The sequence below is a fragment of the Pleurodeles waltl genome, chromosome 8 (assembly GCF_031143425.1).
Source record: "Pleurodeles waltl isolate 20211129_DDA chromosome 8, aPleWal1.hap1.20221129, whole genome shotgun sequence".
Taxonomy (NCBI): domain Eukaryota; kingdom Metazoa; phylum Chordata; class Amphibia; order Caudata; family Salamandridae; genus Pleurodeles; species Pleurodeles waltl.
In genome coordinates, this window is record NC_090447.1 from 757,428,901 (window position 1) to 757,444,570 (window position 15,670).

Sequence of the window (15,670 nt, forward strand, 5' to 3'; positions counted from 1 at the left end):
CCGTGGCTTAAGTGGGCTGCCCACTGCCCCATGCTGTATGCTGTAGTGGGAGAAAGCAACATATAAATGACACAACAGAAAAATTAACGAAGCCAGGTAACTGAAATGCCCTTTAAGTAAGTATCTGAATCGTTTTAGTAAAATCAAAAGGCCTCAGCTAGCCCAAAAATTAGGCAACTAAAAAGAAAAGAAGGCCTTGTATTCAGGTCAAGTTATGTGCAATATTGTGGCCTATTTCTACAGTTTGAAAAGTCACGCATCATGTTTGGAATCTGGGCGTTCTCCATTGTTCCGATATTCTCGTTGTTTATACTGGGAGATAAGGTGAGATGCATAAGAACATTCAGTGATTTAATATTTTGGCTCCAGGTGCTGAAAAGTGGTGGGGTTTCACTCCAGTAAAGGAAAGATTGTCCCTGTGTATTTTTTTAATCTTTCGTTTTACCCTTTCATAAAAATGCTCTATATCAACACAGTGGAATGTGTATGAGGACGCAACCTCAAACAAATACAGAAGTACCTATTGGGATGTTGCAGCTGCGTGCGGCCCTTTTTGATGTGGAACCCAAAAAAACAATTCTCCAAAGCAATAAAAATGCAGGGATATCTATTGATCAAAAAGAGGCCTTTTTGAGTTTACCAATCATTTATAACAGCGTGCAATACCATTTAATGATCTGCAACAAAAGCCATGATGCAAACTTAAGTTGTTAAAACCAAACAATTGTTAAATGGAATCCAGAAGTCCACATTTATAACAAATAAATGTTCTTGCAATAAACCATAGACCACCCTTGCAGAAAGTTGTTGCAAATGATCCAATAACACATACTGGTTGGCAAGCCCAATCAGTAGCATTCCAAGTTACAAGCTGGCATGTTTTCGTCTTGGAAACAAGTGCCATGACCAAGGCCAAATCTATAAAAAGGACTAACTGTTGTAATAGAGATGGCCATGCATCAATTTAACCTACTTCGGCCTCCATTGCAAGTGACTTCTTAATTCTGATGGGGCCAGTAACAGAAATTACTGGCTACTTCGGAATTATGAGATCTGAGGAAACATCGCAAATCTCTTAACTTTCCCCCTGGCTTGAAATGAGGAATTGGACCCGGAATTACTTATTCCACTGGTAATTTCCCATTTAATAGGCCACTCATTTTAAGGGATTTAATGGAAGTTCCTTTTCTACGTTTCAATGACCAGGGGTGGGTATGCAGAGTCAGAGACTTAACGAGAGTATTCTGCTGAAAATCCGCCTTACTAGTGAGGCATCTGGAGCAAGGAGAAGACAAACAAGGCCTGAATGCTCAATAGCACTTTTGTTTCAGTACCCCACAGCCATTGAACAGGGAGTAATTATTTTGCAGTTATTTAGCAGTGATAACAATTCAACCAGAAATACTTAACATACCAGTGATGGAAGAACATAGGTAACAAATGCAAAATAGTTACAGAAATAAAAGTTCAGGTTTGATTTAACAGCACAGTTGTATGAATATGATTGGCAGCGACAACAACTGTGGCCCTATTTCTAGGTCTTATTACCTAAAATCCTAAAATGAGTAATATTTTTTTTCACCTCAAACTTGAATTTAGTACTGCCCCTGAAATGGGCATTTGCAGGTGGGTGTATTGCAAAGGTCGGACACTGGTGAGCAAAATGTCCAACTCGTAAGTTTGCCCCAAGTGTCTAAATATAAATTATGTGGTATTATGGTTTCCAATAATGATTTGAAACCACGTGTCTACTAATTCTAAACATATCGCAGTAAAGAAACTCAAACAATGAAATTCTGTTTCGCTAACTCTTTTTCAATTGTGCCCGCACTTTCTTTCCGCTGCTTCAAAGAGGTGGGCGGGTGTACGGGAAATAAAGTAATCAGATCATAAAACAGAGGATTTTAACAGGTAAGAGTGCCTGAGGTCGCGATCTCCCGTAAAACTTTTGAAATGTGATTTTGTGCTCTACAAAATCGAAGGAGCTTCCTAAATATGCTAGAGTTCTCTTATCCTCAAAGTGCACGCATACAGATAGGCCATGCTGCTCAGTGCATCACCAAAATTGCATTAATAGTCCAGAACTCTCTGTTGTGCTAGGTTGGGTGAGACATATAAAATTAGTCTGAGATTGGTCCGAAAGGTTTGGTTCATAGTTGTCTATGCATGTACATAGTTATATGGGCCCATATTTATACTTTTTGACGCAAAACTGCGCCAACGCAGTTTTGCGTCAAAAAAATAAGCGCCGGCTAACGCCATTCTGAAGCGCCATGCGGGCGCCGTATTTATTGAATGACGTTAGCCGGCGTTAGCCGCCGGCGCTGTCTGGTGTGCGTTAAAAAAAACGACGTACACCAGGCAGCGCCGGCGTAGGGGGAAAATGGCGTATGGGCGTCCACAAATGGTGCAAGTCAGGCTGAGGCAAAAAAATTGCCACAACCTGATTTGCGCCATTTTTTTACGACGCCCATCCCCCATTGAAATGACTCCTGTCTTAGCAAAGACAGGAGTCATGCCCCCTTGCCCAATGGCCATGCCCAGGGGACTTCGGTCCCCTGGGCATGGTCATTGGGCATAGTGGCATGTAGGGGGGCACAAATCAAGCCCCCCTATGCCACAAAAAAAAATATATATATACTTACCTGGACTTACCTTAATGTCCCTGGGGTGGGTCCCTCCATCCTTGGGTGTCCTCCTGGGGTGGGCAAGGGTGGCAAGGGGTGTCCCTGGGGGCAGGGGAGGGCACCTCTGGGCTCATTCTGAGCCCACAGGTCCCTTAACGCCTGCCCTGACCCAGGCGCTAAAATCCAGCGCAAATGCGGGTTTTTTAGTCCCGCCCACTCCCGGGCGTCATTTTTGCCCGGGAGTATAAATACGACGCATATGCATCGCAGTCATTTTTTAAGACGGGAAAGCCTACCTTGCATATCATTAACGCAAGGAAGGTGTTCACGCAAAAAAATGACGCTAACTCCATGAAGTTTGGCGCTAGACGCGTCTAACGCCAAAGTATAAATATGGAGTTAGTTTTGCGTCGAATTTGCGTCGAAAAAAACGGAGCAAATTCGGCGCAAACGGAGTATAAATATGCCCCCATGGTATTTCTATAGCCTAAATTTAGCCAAAAGGCAGACGCCCAAATTACATATAATTTTAAATGAGCATACACATTTCCGCATTGCCCATGGATGCCAGCATTTCAAATGTGCTTGATAGAGTGGTGAAAAAATATTCGCATCAAGGCCTGTTGATGTAAACTAAGAACATGTTCTTTCTGAAGGGATTCATGGAAAGGAAGGCGCAATAAAATCACAGCAGCCTCTTGCTTCTTTAAACCCAGACTAGTACATCTCTGTGTTTTAAGTGAGTGCAGTTTCTCTAAACAAATATTTTTCATATAGCACGCAATAGAGGAGTGTTTGTCTTTCCTGTTCGCTGTAAATACCATGTGCTATTAATACGCAGTTTAGTGGCCCTCAATGAATAGTCTTCAGCGGGATGAAAGGCAGAACTGACTTTGGTAGGTTTCAGTTGTAAACATTTGCAGGTCAGACAGAAGTAAGCAGCAAGAACTTAGTGGCATATTTAGGAGCCCCTAGCACCTCCTTGCTCTCCAGTGGCAGATCGCGGGAGGGAAAAGGGGGTTGGGCGGCACAGCGCATGACGGGTGGGGGGGGGTTTATGATAAAAAAATATATATAAATAATTTAAAAAACATACCTTTTGCACCGAGCCTCACTGCTCCAATCCACTCCTTGACTGGACTGCAGACACAGGCTCCCAGCCTGCCCCACGTCCAATCCTAAGGCTGCTTTCACGCTGCTGGCAGCATGAAAGCAGCCTTAGGATTGGACGAAGCCCCCAGCCCGGGTGCTCCGAGGCAGAGTGAAAGTCTCTGCCAGCTGGCTCCAACCCAGCAAAGCAGTGCCTGCATTGCTGGGTTAGAGAGAGTCCAGTGCGCATGTGTGTTTGTCCGGCCCGAGACAGCCAGACAAACATACATGCGCACTGTAGGGGCAGTGCTGTGCACTGCCCCTCGTCCCCGTCACAGCCCTATAGCCCCACCCCATTTACAATAAAACAATAAAAAACATAGTTTATAATTTTTTCTAGTAAAAGTTTTACAGCTGCTGCTGGCAGGGAGGCAAAGCTCCTCCACCATAGCAGAGGAGCCACCCCTGTTTGTAACCCCTTGCGCCACATTATGCCCAAGCCAGGGGGGCTGAAAAAATGGTGCAAAAAATCTAAAAGATTTACTTGCGTCATTTTTTTCAGCATTTTTTACACCTGCTTAGAGCCGGCATTAAAAGTGGCACACCATTGTTTTCAATGGGCCCCTGTGTATTATTCAGAGATAGCACCAACATTTTGGCACTAACCCTGAACAGTACATCAATAGCGTCAGAAATTCTGATGCTATTGCCCCCTACCCTGCGACATGGTGCACCCTATTTTAAATATGGCGCACACATCGTGGCGGTAAGGGGGTGCAAGGGGCAGCAAGAAAAGTGGCGCTACATGCAATGTAGCACTACTTTTCTCAAATCTGGCCCATAATGTGCTGAGGCCATTCAACCAATAATTGTTAAAGGGTGCAGAAAATTTGAAGAATATCCAACACTTTGAGAGACACATGCCACCTAGACACAAAGGAACAGCTTTACTGATGTTTGATGCACTGCAACACAACAACCAAAGTTGCTTCGCTGTGCTGCTTTGCATCAGAGGATGAGGGAACAAAGCCTCTTATCTATTTGGATATGGTGATGTTTTTCTCTCCTCAGCGCTGTCACACTGTAATCTGCCATTCTCCAATGCACACACCCTTGCGCCATACTGCATGTGTCAAGTATAGATTTTGTACTGGAAGAGGATCCTTGCAGTATAAAACCTATGCCTATTATATTTTACACTTTATATGTGTGCTGTACAATGCAGGATAGGATGGGCGTATGATGATAGGAGTAAGATAAGGCGAGTACAAGAATAATAATAATAAATTAATATCGAGCTGTAATACACTCAAATAGTAGTGCTCCTTCCTACACGTTGGTGCAATAAGAACAGTCCACCCATGTTAGAAATGGGGTCTTTGGTTGACAGTCAGGTTACCCCCTGTTCAAGCAAGGACCCTCACTCTAGTCATGGTAAAAGAGAATCACCCTCAGCTAACCCCTGCTTACCGCCTTGGTAGCTTGGCAGAGCAGTAGGCTTAACTTCAGAGCGCTAGGTGTAAAGTATTTGTACCAACACACACAGTAACCTAATGAAAACACTACAAAATGACACAACACCAGTTTAGAAAAATAGGAAATATTTATCTAAACAGAACAAGACCAAAACGACAAAGATCCGACATACGCAAGTCAAGTTATGAATTTTTAGAGATTAAACTCAAAAATAGCGTTTAGAAACAAAAATGCTTCGATGAGATGATAACACGGCGTCGTGACGGAGTCGTTCCCAACAAGCCGACACCAGCGGCGCCGGACACGGAGTGGTGTAGACCCCCAAGTACAGTACCTTCGGTGAAGAGTGAAAACAAGCTGAGGCGCGAAGTCGGGGATCGCGGCGTCTGTGCGAAACGTTGAATCCACGCGCTTCGAGCGGCGTCGGTCACGACGGGGTGCGGCGACTTCCACGGAGCCGCGGACTTCAGCGGGGCTGCAGCGGCGTCGGGCCTGCGAAGACCGTCGCTTTCCAGCGAAGGTCACGGCGTCAGGTGCAGGCGGCGTCACCGGATTCAGCAGCGGCGGCGGTCCGGAGTCGTCCGAAGTCGATTTCCTTGGATTTCCACCAGCTTTTCTTTCAAGGGCCCAGGGACTGGATAGGGCACCACTTGTCAGAGCAGGAGTCTCTCCAGAGACTCCAGGTGCTGGCAGAGAGAAGTCTTTGCTGTCCCTGAGACTTCAAACAACAGGAGGCAAGCTCTAACTCAAGCCCTTGGAGATTTCTTCACAAGATGGAAGGCACACAAAGTCCAGTCTTTGCCCTCTTACTCTGGCAGAAGCAGCACTGCAGGAAAGATCCACAAAGCACAGTCACAGGCAGGGCAGCACTTCTTCCTCAGCTATCAGCTCTTCTCCAGGCAGAGGTTCCTCTTGGTTCCAGAAGTGTTTCTCAAGTCTGTAGATTTGGGTGCCCTTCTTATACCAATTTTAGTCTTTGAAGTCACCTTTCTTCAAAGGGGACTCACACCTACTTGTGAAATCCTGCCTTGCCCAGGCAAGGCCTCAGACACACACCAGGGGGTTGGAGCCGGCATTGTCAGAGGCAGGCACAGTCCTTTCAGATGAGAGTGACCACTCCACCCCACCCTCCTAGCAGAGATGGCTAATCAGGAAATGCAGGTTACACCCCAGCCCCCTTTGTGTCACTGTCTAGTGCGAGGTGAAAAACAACCCAACTGTCAAACTGACTCAGACAGGGAATCCACAAACAAGGCACAGTCACAAAATGGTTTAAGCAAGAAAATTCTCACTTTCTAAAAGTGGCATTTTCAAACGCACAATCTCAAAATCAACTTTACTAAAAGATGTATTTTTAAATTGTGAGTTCAGGGACCCCAAATCCACATGTCCATCTACTCTCTAGGGGAATCTACGCTTTAATCATATTTAAAGGTAGCCACCATATTATCCTATGAGAGAGACAGGCCTTGCAACAGTGAAAAACGAAGTTGGCAGTATTTCACTGTCAGGACATATAAACCACATTACTATGGGGGTCATTCCGACCCCGGCGGGCGGCGGGTGCCGCCCACCGGGCGGAAACCTCCAAAAGACCGCACTGCGGTCAAATGACCGAGGGGGTCATAACAACTTTCCCGCTGGGCCAGCGGGCGATCTTCAAAAGATCGCCCGCCGGCCTAGCGAGAAAGCCCCTGCAAAGAGGAAGCCGGCTCCGAATGGTGCCGGCGGATTTGCAGGGGTGCGACGGGTGCAGTGGCACCCATCGTGTTTTTCAGTGTCTGCAAAGCAGACACTGAAAATCTTTGTGGGGCCCATGCCAGTGAAAACCGCCAGAAACAGGCTGGCGGGAAGGGGGTCGGAATCCCCATGGCGGCGCTTCAAGCAGCGCCGCCGTGGAGGATTCACTGGGCCAGGGGTAAACCGGCGGGAAACCGCCGGTTCCCCTTTTCTGACCGCGGCTTTACCGCCGCGGTCAGTATTGCCCATGAAGCACCGCCAGCCTGTTGGCGGTGCTTCCGCGGCCCTCTGCCCTGGTGGTTTCAAACCGCCAGGGTCAGAATGAGGGCCTATATGTCCTACCTTATCCATACACTGCACCCTGCCCTTGGGGCTACCTAGGGCCTACCTTAGGAGTGCCTTACATGTAAGAAAAGGGAAGGTTTAGGCCTGGCAAGTGGGTACACTTGCCAAGTCGAATTTACAGTTAAAACTGCGCACACAGACACTGCAATGGCAGGTCTGAGACATGATTACAGAGCTACTTATGTGGGTGGCACAACCAGTGCTGCAGGTCCACTAGTAGCATTTGATTTACAAGCCCTGGCACCTCTAGTGCACTTTACTAGGGACTTACTAGTAAACCAAATATGCCAATCATGGATAAACTAACCAACAATAGAATTTACAGAGAGAGCATATGCACTTAAGTACTGGTTAGCAGTGGTAAAGTGCTCAGAATTCAAAAGCCAACAGCAACAGGTCAGAAAAAATAGGAGGCAGGAGGCAAAAAGATTGGGGATGACCCTGTATAAGCAAAAAAGTCCAACACGACCCCCTACCAGCCTAAAGCCAGGGGAGAACAATCAATACCTTGATGTACTTCCCTGATTGGGGCAATAGAACAAGGACCCAGGCCCACAACAGCAGGGGCATGTTCCAGTTCTACGCCTTCCTGACTCCAGTTGGATCACTCTGTCCATACTCTCAGGGCCCACTAAGCTAACCCATGGGGAACCCTTCTCCACATCTGCAGACACCATCTGTGCAGCACCTAACTTTACTTTGCTCACAGATGTATCCCAATGGGCAGATAGCACCACCAGGGCCAACACAGTGGTGTTGCCCACTCCACCCCAGGGGTGTGACTCTCGTCCCCCCCCCAGGGGCAACTCTGTCCACCAGGACAGCAAGCCACAGTGACCCCTGACAACTGTCAGGGATGAGAGCCCGACCTCAGGCCTCTCTAACCCCTGTGACTGTGGAGAGTGGGGGGCGGTAGCCCAAGGTGCCTGGCACCCTTTGACCACTCTCTCTTCCACCAGGTCAGGGATAACAACCTGACCCTGGTCCTCCCCTCTGGGGCTCTGTACCCTCCCTGCAGAAGCGGCACCCCCAGAGTCAAAAACTGTCAGGGTGCTTGTAGAAGCAGTCTGGCACAATTCTTCCACCAGTGCAGGGCTGTTAACCTGCAACTGGTCCGACAACCTGGGGTCTGTACCTTCAGGTTGGACCAGGGCCAGGGGTGAGGCTTCCCTCCCCCTGCCCTCCCTTCTGGGGTCCTGCACCCCCCAACTAGGAGTGGCCCCCTCAGAAGACAACATGGGATGGGCACTGTTAGCAGTAGCCCCTTCCTCCAGGTCAGGGGGGACACCCTGAACCTGGCCTTCCAATCCAGGGTCTATACCCTTAGATTGCACTGGGGCCATGGGCGAGGCTCTTTCTCCCCTGCCCCTACTCTCAGAGTTCTGCACCCCCCCTCAGGGAGAGTACCCCTTGAAATCACACCAGGGGGGGTGATTGAGCAAACCGCCCACCCCTTCAGGTCAGGGTTTACCCCCTGCATCTGATCCTCCAGTCCAGGGTCTGTACCCACAGACTGGACCACTGCCTGGCAACCCAGGACTTCCTGGGGGGCATACCTACCCCCCACCAGGTCAGAGTTTACCCTCTGAACCTGGTCATCCAACCCAGAGTCACCACCCTGCGGTTGAACCACTGCCCGGCGCACCAGGACTTCCTTGGGAGCACACTTACCCCCCATCAGGTCAGAGTTTACCCCCTGAACAGGATCATTCAACCCAGAATCACCACCCTGCAGTTGAACCATTGCCTGGCACACCAGGACTTCCAGGGGGGCACACTTACCCCCCTCAAGGGACACACTGTCCCAAAGGGCCACACAAGAGTCTGGCTGGCGCCGGTCTCCTGACCTCTGCCCATCTGACAGAGTCTGGATTCCCCCCAACCGAGAAAATGGTCTCACCAAGGTCATTCATGGGGGGCTCTGCTCTCAGAGCTGACCCTCCAGGTTCTCCACTGGGGTCCGCAACCCCCTCTCAACCCTCGGTCTGGACTTCTGCACCCCCTCACTAGGAGTGGTACTGCCAGACACCAGAACTGGTGGGACGATGGCTACATCCGCCTCCCCAAGTTCTCCTGACACTGTGGGATCTCCCTCAACAGATGGCCCTATGGTACAAGCTAGGCTCCCCTCCTGGTGTTCCCTCATGGAACCCTCCAGGACCTGGGACCGGATCTCGGGCACCTTGGACCTCAGCCCATCCCCATTCCCTCTCCTCAGAGACTGGACATGGGGTCCCTCACCCATCCCACTACACTGGGACCTACCTGGGACACTACAATCCTTCCCTACCTCACCTGGTTGGGAAATACCTAGACCACTCCTCTCAGGAGCCCCCCCAAATGCCTCTTCAGACTCTCTGGTACTCACCAAGAGGTCTGCCTCCATTGTAAGCTCCCTGGGGTCAGAGAACTCACACTCCACCTAGTGTTGGCGTAGCTCTGGAAAATAAGGACTAGACATATGCTCTCCAGCAATTACATCACTCAGCCCCTTACATGAATTAACCAAAGTACCCTTCACCCAACCATCCAGTGACTCCGCTTTGAAAAAGCACCCCACATCACCCTCCTGAGACTGGTGAGACAGTACCTGACTGTCCCTGACACTCAACCCACACTCCTCCGGGATGTCTTCACACTCCATAACCAGGACTTCTTCCTGGGGGGAACCCCTCTCCCTGTCACTCTCACCTAGAGTCAGTAGAGTGTCCCTCCCACCAGTAGGAATATGACTCCCCATGCCAGTTCCCCAATCCACCTCAGGGACCCTGTGCATCACTGGAGCTACCTCATACCCCTGAACCTCCTGGTGTGTGTTAACTCCCTCCTTCAAGTAGGGCACCACATCTCTGGGCATGTGCACTTCTTCAGCAGCACTGGATATAAAATTGTTGCTGCCACCATTCCAACTGGATTCAGCCCTCATGACTTCCAGCTCCTTCATTTTGAGCTCATAAGCCCAAATCCTCTTTTTGATCTCTAAGTCCCTCCTCCTTTCTTCCAACTCCTTCTCCCTTTGCATCCTCAACTCCTTGAACCGGCGAGCCCTCTCTGCCTGTCTGTCCTGTAACTCTTCAGGAGTCAGACCCTTGGATGACACCCTGCTACCCCTCCTGGGGACCCTCCCCCCAGGCGTATCAGGTACCTGCAACTAAACCACTGTGTATCCTCTGCACTTCCCCACCCACATTCTCCTCCTCTGTGTGCCCTCCAGCCTTCTTGATTGTCACAAAGGCCCTCTGTGCCTTTTGCAGCTCCCCCTCCCTGGTGGAGCTCTCAGTGGGACAGTCAAGATCTTTAAGGAACTGTTTCAATTGAGCAACTGAGTACTCCTTCAGTTTCTCTATTTCAAACACAGCTCCAGCTGTTGCATCTCCAGATTGAGACATGGTGGTCACAAGTTCAAAGTTCCAAAGGCAGAAAATAAGTTCCCAATTAAGTAAAAAGAATCCGTCAATGGATCAGCAAAATCATAGAAGTAGAACAAAAAGGAGTCCTTAAGAGAAAAAGCAACAGATCACCAAACAAGTAGTATGTGGTCACATAGTGGTCTGAACTCAAACAGTAGTGTACACTTAATCACTGTATGTCAAGTACAAATACAAGTCCACATCCCAACCGCTGATCACCAATGTTAGAAATGGGGTCTTTGGTTGACAGTCAGGTTACCCCCTGTTCAAGCAAGGACCCTCACTCTAGTCAGGGTAAAAGAGAATCACCCTCAGCTAACCCCTGCTTACCCCCTTGGTAGCTTGGCAGAGCAGTAGGCTTAACTTCAGAGCGCTAGGTGTAAAGTATTTGTACCAACACACACAGTAACTTAATGAAAACACTACTAAATGACACAACACCAGTTTAGAACAATAGGGAATATTTATCTAAACAAAACAAGACCAAAACGACAAAAATCCGACATACGCAAGTCAAGTTATGAATTTTTTGAGATTAAACTCAAAAATAGCGTTTAGAAACAAAAATGCTTCGATGAGATGTTAACACGGCGTCGTGACGGAGTCATTCCCAACGGCGCCGGACACGGAGTCGTGTAGACCCCCAAGTACAGTACCTTCGGTGAAGAGTGAAAACAAGCTGATGCGCAAAGTCGGGGATCGCGGCGTATGTGCGAAACGCTGAATCCACACGCTTCGAGCGGTGTCGGTCACGACGGGGTGCGGCGACTTCCACGGAGCCGCGGACTTCAGCGGGGCTGCAGCGGCGTCGGGCCTGCGAAGACCGTCGCGTTCCAGCGAAGGTCACGGCGTCAGGTGCAGGCGGCGTCACCGGATTCAGCAGCAGCGTCGGTCCGGAGTCGTCCGAAGTCGATTTCCTTGGATTTCCACCAGCTTTTCTTTCAAGGGCCCAGGGACTGGATAGGGCACCACTTGTCAGAGCAGGAGTCTCTCCAGAGACTCCAGGTGCTGGCAGAGAGAAGTCTTTGCTGTCCCTGAGACTTCAAACAACAGGAGGCAAGCTCTAACTCAAGCCCTTGGAGATTTCTTCACAAGATGGAAGGCACACAAAGTCCAGTCTTTGCCCTCTTACTCTGGCAGAAGCAGCACTGCAGGAAAGATCCACAAAGCACAGTCACAGGCAGGGCAGCACTTCTTCCTCAGCTATCAGCTCTTCTCCAGGCAGAGGTTCCTCTTGGTTCCAGAAGTGTTTCTCAAGTCTGTAGATTTGGGTGCCCTTCTTATACCAATTTTAGTCTTTGAAGTCACCTTTCTTCAAAGGGGACTCACACCTACTTGTGAAATCCTGCCTTGCCCAGGCAAGGCCTCAGACACACACCAGGGGGTTGGAGCCGGCATTGTCAGAGGCAGGCACAGTCCTTTCAGATGAGAGTGACCACTCCACCCCTCCCTCCTAGCAGAGATGGCTAATCAGGAAATGCAGGTTACACCCCAGCCCCCTTTGTGTCACTGTCTAGTGCGAGGTGAAAACCAACCCAACTGTCAAACGACCCAGACAGGGAATCCACAAACAAGGCAGAGTCACAAAATGGTTTAAGCAAGAAAATGCTCACTTTCTAAAAGTGGCATTTTCAAGCGCACAATCTCAAAATCAACTTTACTAAAAGATGTATTTTTAAATTGTGAGTTCAGGGACCCCAAACCCACATGTCCATCTACTCTCTAGGGGAATCTACGCTTTAATCATATTTAAAGGTAGCCCCCATATTATCCTATGAGAGAGACAGGCCTTGCAACAGTGAAAAACGAAGTTGGCAGTATTTCACTGTCAGGACATATAAACCACATTACTATATGTCCTACCTTATCCATACACTGCACCCTGCCCTTGGGGCTACCTAGGGCCTACCTTAGGGGTGCCTTACATGTAAGAAAAGGGAAGGTTTAGGCCTGGCAAGTGGGTACACTTGCCAAGTCGAATTTACAGTTAAAACTGCGCACACAGACACTGCAATGGCAGGTCTGAGACATGATTACAGAGCTACTTATGTGGGTGGCACAACCAGTGCTGCAGGTCCACTAGTAGCATTTGATTTACAGGCCCTTGCACCTCTAGTGCACTTTACTAGGGACTTACTAGTAAACCAAATATGCCAATCATGGATAAACTAATCAACAATAGAATTTACAGAGAGAGCATATGCACTTTAGCACTGGTTAGCAGTGGTAAAGTGCTCAGAATTCAAAAGCCAACAGCAACAGGTCAGAAAAAATAGGAGACAGGAGGCAAAAAGATTGGGGATGACCCTGCATAAGCAAAAAAGTCCAACAACCCACTATTAGGGCAGTTTGTTAAATTAGTTGGGGTTTTTGACTAATAGGTAGAGGTGTCTGATATGCTGACCATGCATACACAGATTGATAATCTTCCATGAAGCCTTTTTAATTTCATTTTTGATAACACTTTGCAGTAGGTCAGCACATTCAAGGTCTGAATTCAAACCGCAAGTGTTGCGTAGAAAACACTCACCCACACTGTCAACAGGAAGACTCACACACATATACCTACAACTATGCAGTCTTAAAGTCTGGGCCACTTACTGCTTTTGATATCTGTACCCATGATTTTAGCTTTGTGAAGTACCAAGTAAACAACATGTGTCTCACATTGTCTCAATCTGAAGTCTTTTTTCAACTTGAGGCTTGATCAAATGGCCTTCTTGAACTCTTCCAGCAGCAGAGTCCAAATGCAGCAGACTTCAGAAAGTGGAGCAATTCCTCACAAAGGACATCTTGGTAGTTTACCACTTCCAAGATATTTTGGAAAGTTATGGGGAGGTTAGATGGTGCATTTTCTAAGACAGTTTCATGAAAAGACAATTCTTAACTTACTCATCAGACCAATTGTGAGTTAACAATAATGAGTGGAGGCACAGAGCAATATTTATTTACCTGAAGAAGAATAATGCTCCTCATAAATTCACTGACAAATATCACTCATTTCCCTCTTTCTAGCAAATATGCTAATATATGTTATTTAACAAGGTTATAAGAACCATCAAAAGTACTGAAAAGATAATATGTACATGGCAATTGCTGTGCAAAAAGATAACGCCTATAGAATTAATCTACAACTACATATTCCATCTGAGTAACAGCACCGAGAGAACAAAGGGATAAAACCGATGTCTTGTAATAGTGATTCATAAAAAATATCTGACATACAAATATAGAATGTTTAATGCATTTAAGAAAACATAAATCAATAAAAAAATCATCCCCTAACAGACTTTGGGGCTGATTTAGATGCCGGCGGATGGGTTACTCTGTCCCAAAGGTGACTGAGAACCTGTCCGCTGAAATATAAATCCTATTATTTCCTATGTGATTTATATTTCGGCAGATGGGATATCCGTCACCATTGTGACACAGTAACTGGTCTGCCAAGATCTAAATCAGGCCCATTGCACCTGATTTAGATCTTGGCAGTAACTGTCCTGCCTTTGATTTTCTGTTGGATTTCCCATCTGCCAACTAGGCAGCCCACCCACTCTACTTAGATGTTGGCAGGTCTATGAACGAAAGACCGCTGATGAATCGCTGCCACCACCATAAATCACCACCTGCATCAACAGCGCTATAGGCAAAAGTGGCTGACGGTGGGACTCCAGCCACTTTTATTATTGAGTCAATCACGAAGTGCCTTTCCGCTGAGGTAAGTGTGGTAGCTTAACCTCCGTACCTGAGTTGGAGGATTGGGAGGGATAAAAGGACGAAACACACCTTTTTCCAAGTTTTCACATTTCCTGTCACCATGAACCTAGTCATACAAGTCCTGCCATTGCTGCTGCTCCTGGACCAAGACGAAAATCAACTCTGTCATCACCGGAACAGAAAGTGAGTCACTGTTGTATCTGTCATCCTCAGATTGTTGATGTACATTAGCACTGGACTTGAGTAAGTTTAACAAAAACCTGCAAGCAACAGTACAATGATGTGCAGTGCATAAGTGTGTAATGTCGTAGTTAGAAAAATGTTTAAAAACACAGCTCAAGATATTATTAACACCCAACAATCTGGTACTAACTGCCTTCATGGCACAAAAAGTCCCACATAGAAATGTGTCCATACAGGTGTGTGCAATCATTTTCCCTAAACTACCATATCGTAAACATAGCCAATGTACCCAATAGGAACTACTCAACCATGATAATGTAGCAATTTCTCTACAAAATGCTACAAGTGGGTGTACATGGAATGAACAACCGATCTTACCTCTAAACGGCCAATATGTCAGCGATGTACGAGGTTCACATGTACCCTTGGTTTATGCAATTTATAACAAACATTAGATGTATTTTAACTGTAAAGTGTTATGTTCCCTGTGTGATGCATATGTGCATATCGTTGACACATCATCTTAAAGTAAACACACAAGCATTCTTCTGTCACAATAACGAAACACATATGACTTTGGTTAAGTGTCCAGTAACATGATGAATGCTTGCACCAAAATTAACATGTCCATCACAAATGTACAACACTAATGTAAGCACAAATAAATATATATATATAAAATATACAACCTGTGCTTGTCACTGTCACAAATGAGATTAAGTGCAAGGCACACACATTAACAGAAATGACATCATCAAAAAATAAGGGCAATGGTATTCTCAATTTTGGTTTTTATTTATGAATAAGTTAACTCTTTCATAACCTTTTTTATATTTTTCAAACCAAAAACAGCAAAGGCACTAGGGCATGAAGTCCAAAGTCTGGGTTGCATGGCCATAGCTTGCCTCCTATTTGCCCTGCCAAAATAAACTTCCTCTGGAATGGGCATCTATGGGGCAGAGAGCAGGCACCTTAATGATGTTACTTGAGGGGGTGTCATACTTGGGTTTAGGAGAGATGATTTTGGGTTTCGGAGGGGTGGGTTTGGATTTGGGAGGGGTTGGGTTAGTTTTGGAACGTGTGGGT